We start from the raw sequence: 9,274 nt of genomic DNA on the forward strand, positions 1-9,274 counted from the left end.
AGGAGGAAGACCAGTAATGAGAAGTAAAGCTAAAAGGAGGAGAGTTATTTTTTGATATATGTGTATGCATTGCATCAGTCTGTTCACCCATTTCCTCTCCCCATTGTTATACACAGAACTGTTCACTGGTGAGCTAGAGAGTACGTTGAGATTACAATGACTTCTTTATACATCCAGTGTTAAAACCATGTGTCGCTAAAAAAAAAAAATCCTAGTGCAAAAGTCAATATATTTACTGATACTCTACCAACTACTTAAAATCATGCCACATTTCAGTCTTCTTCATATTTAGGTCTTGACTTCTATGTACAGTTGTTTTTGTTAGATTTTTATAACTGGATTTCTGCTAGAGAGAAAAAACACATTTTTTACTCGCATTAACTCTTTTAATTTCACAACAAATCTAAGAAAAATGCAACAACTGGAAAATTAAAACAACTGGAAACATTAAAAATATCCATCAATATATACAAATATTGGTTAAGTAAATTATAGAGTAATCTTACTAGATATCATGCAACCTTTAAAAAAAAGGGAGGCAGATGTGTGTGTCCAGACATGGAAAAATACTGAAGATACATTTTCAATTGAAAAAAGCAAAGTGCATGATGGGATCAGTGGACTAGGCACATGAACTGGGAATTAGAAGGGAGTGCTTAGAACACAGTCACCTGAAATATCTGAATACCTGAAATATCTGAAAGCTTTCAGTTTCTGCAGATTGATGCAGAATGCAAATGCCAGGAGGGAGAGACCCTGACCCCCAGAGTGCAGGATGGTGCTCATTCTCAAACAATTTGGTTTTCTGGTTATCATAAGAAAAATATCCAGAGAAAACAGAGACACTGGGAAAAGACAGTTGCAGTAAAGAAGAGCAAAAGAAAGCAAGAAAAAGAAAGAAGAAAAGCCAAATGCGCAGAAAATCCAGGAATCTGCCCCTAACACAGCAAATATTTTCTGAGATCTCTAAGCAAAGAGATTCTTTTGGAAGACAAACACTCAGGACAAAGGTTGTGTATCAATTTGAGTATGACCTATCACATGTCAAAGAAGGAATTGAGTAGACTGGCTGGACAGATATGAAGGTTGTATGGTTCAAACGAAATCTAATAGGCCATTTTGGATCTGCCTCACTGGATTCACAGTAGACAGTGCCCTGTGTGAAGAGGGAAGATGAATTTTCTAGTGACTTGCTAGACATAAAAGAAGACTTGTTTTAGTTTATTTCCTCTGGAAACCCTTGTGTTCCCGACTCCTAACTCAGAATACACTTTTGAAGATGTTGATCTAAACAAAGTTTGTATCTTTGATGGACTTGTGGATGAAAGCATTCAGAAGGGCCATTTCAAAAGGCCCAGGAATACTCTTTCAGGACAGCCCACTTGTCTGTCGTTCCAGGGATACATGATCAGACACCAGAGTGGAAATAACTCTCATTTAGGGATGTTGGCCATCGATCAAGTATTTGATATTCTGTCCACTTATTTTGAGACTCTTAACTGGCCTGAAGCATTGAAGACAGGAATTTCTTCCAGAAAAGTTATATTCTTCAGAGCACAGTGGGACGATGGGCCTCAGATTGCAGAGGCAGAGCAAAGCGCTGGAGGCCCTGACCAAAGAACGGGGCAGAGGGTGGCCGTGACACACATTTGCCTTTACTCGACATCTTCTTGGATCTTCACAATAAGCTACTAATGACAGGGACCACATTTTGTACTCTTTTTTATCTCCAATACTTCCTAGTTCACAGGATGTACCCATATTTATGTTAAGTAAAAAAGTTTATGTAACAAGGAATTAGCCCCAAACCACATGGCTTTGGATGTGTCTTAATTCACCTTTTGTACATATATCATTATTTGTGAAACATCTACTCTTTAGAGATTGTTTAATAAATAATTATTGTTGTATAAAAATTAACTAATTATCATTATATAAGAAAAAATCAAAGCACAGCACAGTGCATAAAGATGATTCATTTACTCTGTGTGCTTTTTTAAAATAAGTATAACAATAGATACATATATTTTGGTTATGTGCAAATATTCTTTTTCTTAAGATGAATTACACAAATTGGGATTAGCAATTAGCTTTGGGGTAGGTGGGAAGCACAGAGGCTTTTGCTATTTATTTGTCAATTTTCTAAAATGTCTGTACCATTGGGTAGGTGGGAATTTTGTCGTGTTTGTATTTACCTTTCAGAGTATGTGTATATATAATATAAAGATGTATTGCTTATACAATTTACATTAAAACATACTTACGTAAATATAAAAATATTAAAAAGCAAACAGTGGTTGAAGGTAGAGGTGGGGTTTGGGATCATTGTTTTCATTATAAGACAGCACACTTTTGATTTTATTTATTTATTTATTTTTATTTTCTTAGATCTTGAGCTTGCATTACTTTTACTTAGTGGAATAAAGAGAGAAAAAAGGATAAAGGCAGCAGAGCAAAAGCATTTGAGAGCTTAGCCCCAGGCACCAGACTGCCTAGGTTTAAATCTTAGGTCTGCTACTTACTAGCTGGATAACCTTGGGTAATTTACTTACCTCGTCTGTGTCTTAGTTTTCCCATTTGTAAAATGCAAAATAGAAATACTTTTCTTACAGGGTTATAGTGAGGATTAAATTTTAGAAATTAGTTGATATGGAAAAAGTGCTTGATTTAGTGTCTTGTACACAGTAATCACTGCCTGTGATATATTATAAATATGTTCTTAGGTAAAGAAAGGGAAAAAACACATAAACCACTTCAATCTGTTTTATTTTCCCCACCCTGACCCATGTCTAGTTTGACTAATAATACTAGGGTTGGGAGTCTTTTCAAGAAGAAGAAGAAGACGAGGGTTGAAGCTGAGCAATGATTTGGGGCCTCTGAAGGAGGAACAGGCAATGGGAAGAATTTTCATTTAATTTCATATTTCAAAAATAAAAATTGCATTCTAATTATTATGCCTTGATCAATACCTTTATTCTTTCTTGCCATCCTGAAAAATCTTTGTCCTTTTTTTTTTTTTTTTTTTTTTGAGACGGAGTCTCGCTCTTTCGTCCAGGCTGGAGTGCAGTGGCGCAATCTCGGCTCACTGCAAGCTCTGCCTCCCGGGTTCACGCCATTCTCCTGCCTCAGCCTCTCCGAGTAGCTGGGACTACAGGTGCCTGCCACCACGCCCGGCTAATTTTTTTGTATTTTTAGTAGAGACGGGGTTCCACCGTTGTCTCGATCTCCTGACCTCGTGATCCACCCGCCTCGGCCTCCCAAAGTGCTGGGATTACAAGCGTGAGCCACCGCGCCCGGCCATCTTTGTCCTTTTAACCAAGTTTTTTTTTTTTTTATATTCCACCTAATTTTAAGGAATGGCCAAGCCCTACTCCCTCCAGGAAGCCTTTGATAAAGTTCCTGGTGCATTCAGAACTCTCTTGTATATATTGTTTTTCATCACATTTAATTCCATCGTATACTGTATGGTCTAATTACAAGGACCACAGAAATTAGTTGTAATTTATTGTATGATACCATTACGTAGAAATACATCAGTAATGTACTAATTACTATAGGTTTTCAGTATGTTTATTAGATTGGTAGTCATTTTTTATGAAGGAACATCAATTTTCCTTTGACCTAATATATCTTGTAAAATCTTGTACTTTCTTTTTCCTTCTATTCATAAGTAAATCTTTAGAAGTGGAAATCTACATTTCACAATAGCAGTTTCCATTTCCACAGATGAGTTACTCCTGAATCCATTATAAATGGCTTTCAGTGCACTATTCTGCTAAAACTACTTTCATTGAGGTATGTAGTAACTTCTTACTTGCCAGAGGCAAATATGTATTTCAGTCCTTATTTTGCTTAACCATTTAACATCAATGTCTTGACCACTTCTGGAATCTTCTTGAATCTTCTCTGCTGGATTCCCAGGACTTTGGGAGGCCAGGTTTGGAGAATAGCTTGAGCCCAGGAGTTCATGATCAGCCTGGGCAACATAGACAGACCCTGTCTCTATAAAACAAAAAAATAAAAAGAAGAAAGTTAAAAGACAAATTTCTAATGATCTGTGGTACAATTAAAAAGAAACACTTAGAAAGTGACCTTGCAAAGCCAAAATCATTGATGGAAAAAAGTTTTTAATGTAGTTCTTAGAAAATGCACCTCCATGGAAATTCTCTTTTACTCCCCTACTCTGCTGGATTCCAGGAGAATTTCTTCTTGGCCCACTTCCCACCCTTGGCCATTCTTTCTCAGTCTTCTTCATAGGCATCAACATCTAAGAAAATCTTCTGCAGGTCTTTCGTGCCACAGCTGGTTAGTGTAAGTATCAGAAATATAAATTATGATAAATTGGATAGTAAACAAGGTTACCATCATATTTAACAGAAAGCTTCTTAAGAACTGAAACATTGTAGAATAATATAGCACATCAAACAATATATTCTAGGGAAAGTATCATTATTGAGATAATATCATCATTTTGAGCATCCAGAATTTTGGAAAAGATATTTCTGTAAGAAAGTTTAAAAAGGCTGGGCACAGTGGCTCATGCCTATAATCCCACACTCAGGAGTGTGTCAAGTACACATCATTTGGTGGTGCTGATAGGGGCTAGAAGTGCTCTTATTCCTCACTCCTCTTTTCCTTCAAAAGGAATTTTCCCCTCTCAGCGGTTTACTCTCTTCCTCAGGAGAGGCAGACTAATTTCAAGATTGGTGAGTTTCAAAGGAAAACCTGGCAAGTGTAGCTCCTTCTTCTGCCCTTGGTCTTTGGGATTTGCCTGCCTGCAGGGAATCTGCTCTAGTGGACCATGTGGAAAGCTTAGTGGTAAAGGTTGTAAACTTGCTTTTCTTCCCCCAGAGTGAGTGGGTGAATATGTTTGCTTAGTTCAGGGCTCATAATCGGGAAGCTCATTGTTGTCACATGTTCCCTGGGAGTCCTACTTTGATCTTCATCTGGCTCACTCCTTTGCCCATCTCAATTGATTTAGAATTCAAGAGTGAAAACCAGGGGGGTTATTTAATAGTCCCTTTGAACTTCAATATCTTCTTCCACATAGAGTTACTCTTCACTATATGTAACCTCATACACTGAAGAAAACTATCATTTCACAAATGTATTGTTCTACCTGTGGCAGTTTCAAATAGAAATCTTTCTATGATTTAATTAAGATAAGACATAATCACTCTTAGGATGACTTCATTGTCCTGAAGAGACCAAAGTACATCCCTCAGTGATGCCTAAGCATATCTCTCTCACGATCATAAATTCAGCTTAGAATTCCTGTGGTCACACATTTTGTTCTCTATTTTTGCCATGTAGGTAACAAAATAAAGAAGATACTACCACCTAAAAAAGTAGAAAAAGACTAGAAATGTGCAAAAGAAATTCTGCTTCCTTCTTTGGAAAATTAGATCTTGTCCAATATCATATGATTCTCCACTGCTCTAGGATTTTCTCATATTGAACTTGAATGAAAACTTCCAAACCCTAAAAATTTTTTCCAGAAGACATTTTTATAAAAAAGATAAAATTTGAAATTAAGCTTAGAAATCATGACAAATGAAAACCTCTTTTCTTTGTGGTTTTCTCTATTATGTAATAGTCATAAAGTGAATTTTATAAAATTCACTTTTTGGTATTAAAATATTACAGTCTTTTGTAGACATTTCCAATCAGCATCCCTAATTTATATGTAAGGGAAATATTGAGTCATTCCAGGTTAGAGGGAGAATTCTTGGCACAGTTAAAAACTGAAATTCTAAGATTCTAATCCTAAGCCATATGGGGTCCAACCAGCTTAATATAGCAAGGATGTTCTCAATAACTACCATGGTGTTATTCAGGGACTGAGAGAACCAAAAGTTAACCAGACCTGGTCCTTGTCCCTGAGACTCTTGCTTACAAGCAGGAGAGGTAAATGTGAATTCAGAAAATTTTCTGATCCTCCTCTTCTGAAGCACCAGCATAACAAGTTTGGGTATTGGCCAAATGGATTAGTGCTATGTTTGGGTTCCTGGATGCTGGATCTTGGGTTTGTAAGTGCTCTGAAGCAACCAGAAATGGGCAGAAGTAGTTGGAAGTAAAAATGTGAAAACAACCCCAAACTCCAACTAAACCAAGAAATAGACAATAAAAAATATTTTTGACTGGGTGCGGTGGCTCACCCCTGTAATCCCAGCACTTTGGGAGGCAAAGGAGGTCAGGAGTTGGAGACCAGTCTGGTCAACATGGTGAAACCCCATCTCTACTAAAAATACAAAAATCAGCTGGGCATGTTGATGTGTGCCTGTAATCTCAGCTACTCAGGAGGCTGAGGTAGGAGAATAGCTTGAACCAGGGAGGCGGAGGTTGCAGTGAGCTGAGATCGTGCCACTGCACTCTAGCCTGGGTGACAGAGTGAGACACCATCTCAAAAAAATAATATATACGTATATATACACATATACATATATACGTATATATACACATATACATATATACGCATATATACACATACACATATGTATGTATATATACACATACACATATGTATGTATATATACACATACACATATGTATGTATATATACACATACACATATGTATGTATATATACACATACACATATATACCTATATATACACAATACACGTATATATACATACACATATACACATATGTATATGTGTATGTATATATACACGTGTGTATACATACACACGTGTGTGTATACATACACATACACACGTGTGTATACATACACATACACACGTGTGTATATATACACATATATATGTATATATACTACATATATATACATATATATGTGGAGAAGTCCAAGGTCTATCACTTTTGGAAGTGGAAGTCAGCATAAATTAAAATTTGAAGGAACAGGAGTCTGGTAGACACTAAGACCACATAGAGAATGAGAACAAGGCAGAAAGAAAATGAGAAGACCCCAAATCATTGCAGAGAACAAGCTGGCCAGCTTGTGTCTCATTCCTGGTGGCTGCTGGCCATACAAATTATGAGCTTAAGGCCTGAATTGGGACGACACCAGCCAAATACTGGATCATCATGGTACAGTGGAAAGAGGACAGGGATTTCAGCAAATCATACAAGTAGTTGTTATTTTCAGCAAGTCCATGTTTCAAACTGGTACGTCAGTCTTGCCACCTAGAAGTATAAGGGTTATGTAGGAATGGGGTACCTAAAATAATCACGAACATTGGCATATACATAGGACTTTTGGCCTTATTATATTTGCTTTCTTTTATGTCATGTGCTTACCTCTAGATCTGGGAGTGAGTGAGACCAGCCCTAATGTGCTGAGATAGACACATTAGAAATGAGAGAAATGGGTGGGTCTCTAAAGAGAAAACTGGGATACTCTTATCCAATTTAGAAGAAAATAATTCCAGACTGGCAAAAATAGATGTCTTCCACAAAGAGGAAAGCCAAAATATCAAATGCAGCTGATGACAAGGATTATGAGGAAAAAAGATCTCTGAATTTATCAATAGTCCTGAATGTGAGAAAGGCAGTGGGCTGTTCTAGGAAAGCTTTGCAGCCAAGCAATTGCCAATCTGAATCCTGGTTGAGCCTCTTCATAATGTTGTAATCTCTGGCAAATCAAATAATCTCTCTGAGCCTCAACTGTAAAGCCAAAATTATGATTACTACCTAATAACTTGAATACGAAGATTAGAAAAACATAGGTAGTTATTGTTAACAGTCTTCAAGAGAATAATCATTTCAGTGGTGAGGAATGAATGGAGAGGAAATAAAAATAATAGAAATATACCCCTGATACAAGAAAAGTAATCAATGAAAGAAAATAGAGAAATCTGATGATAGCTAGAAGATGGCATCAAGCTAAACTTACTTTTACCACGGCCTCCACCTGCCATTATAGGGCAGATCTGTCGCAATAAGGCAGAAAAATTGGAGACTTGGTAGAAATAGCCAACTGAGGAAACATATATAAAGAAAGAAGTTAAATGTGATAAACCAACAAGTAATTTAACATTTAATATGGAGAAAAGACCATTTCTCCTTCAAAACTAAAGATAAGGACAAGATGGCAGATGGAGATAGAGATGCTGAGGTAAGATGTGGTTTGATCCTGAGGTCTGGACTTTATAGATAGCCCACTTAACACATACACATACACACACACACACACACACACACACACACATATGCACTGGACACTTGGGTCCTTATCTTATTGAAGTTTTCTAAGGCAAGTGCTGACTCCTGTCCAATTCCTCCTCCTAGAAGAATTTTCCTTCTTTGTTTCCTATGAAATGATCCTTCTTGGATTCTCATTCTCTCTTAAACCTTGTCAATATCCTCTCTTTCTGGTTGTTTCAGAAAAGTTGGTGCTCTCCTGGCTTCCAGTCTTGGTCCTTTTATGCCATTTTTACATGCCTGGGTGAGCTTGCCTAGCTTCCCATTGCTTCAATTTAGTCTCGAATATTGATAATTCCAAAATCTATGTCTCTGGTCCAAACTCTTCTCCAGCACTCAAAGACTTCTTATACAACTAATTGGTTACAGGCTGGCTCTGGCTAAATGTCCTTCAGTCTTAATATGTCCAAGATAGAACTCTATATTCACTCAAACCACTTCCTGCTGCAACCTATGTTGCCCAGATACCCCTCAAGGAGGACTTGTATCCAGTAGCTGGGAAGGTTGTCAGCAAGCAGCCTCAGTTGTCAGCTCCCACAGGTTTCTTCACAGCTTCAGAGAGTCATCTCACCTAAGACCATGCCGTTCCTGGACTGATCTACATCCAATTACTCAGTACAGTGAGAGCACAAAGCCCCAGCCATTTCAGCTCCCTTCAGGACAACTTTGATGAGCCATATGCTACCCAGAGCTCTTGAGAGATTGACCAAAGCATCAGGCCTGCATTGCAATTCATCTTCTACTTCCACCTAACCCTGCTTCCTCTGCCTTCCTTCTACAGAATTTGATCTCTAATAAATACTTGTCATGCCAGTCTTTGTTTTGGCATCTGCTTCCAAAGAACACAACTTGCAGCGCACCAGAACCTACTTGTTTTCCAAAGCAGAAATCTAGGTGTTATCTCTCTCCCACGCCCCTCATTCACCAGTCATCGAAGACTGGCAATTCTTTCTCCTAAGTCTTACCATTCTAGCTAGTTTCTCTACTACTCTCTACTCACTTCCAATATTCTAGCTCAGCTTTTGCATCCTTGGCAGGCCTATCTTAAACTTGATGGTTAAGATTCCTTCCACTGAATGGACCCAGAAGGACCATTGTTTTCCTCTTCG

The 9,274-nt window shown here is 37.7% G+C and overlaps 1 pseudogene; it reads left to right on the plus strand.

The window, feature by feature from the left end:
- The first annotated feature begins 731 nt into the window (after positions 1–731).
- LOC129485770 (uncharacterized) lies at positions 732–8,835 on the plus strand (annotated as a pseudogene).
- The last annotated feature ends 439 nt before the right edge of the window (positions 8,836–9,274 follow it).

The sequence above is a fragment of the Symphalangus syndactylus genome, chromosome 7 (genome assembly GCF_028878055.3).
Source record: "Symphalangus syndactylus isolate Jambi chromosome 7, NHGRI_mSymSyn1-v2.1_pri, whole genome shotgun sequence".
NCBI classification, from domain to species: domain Eukaryota; kingdom Metazoa; phylum Chordata; class Mammalia; order Primates; family Hylobatidae; genus Symphalangus; species Symphalangus syndactylus.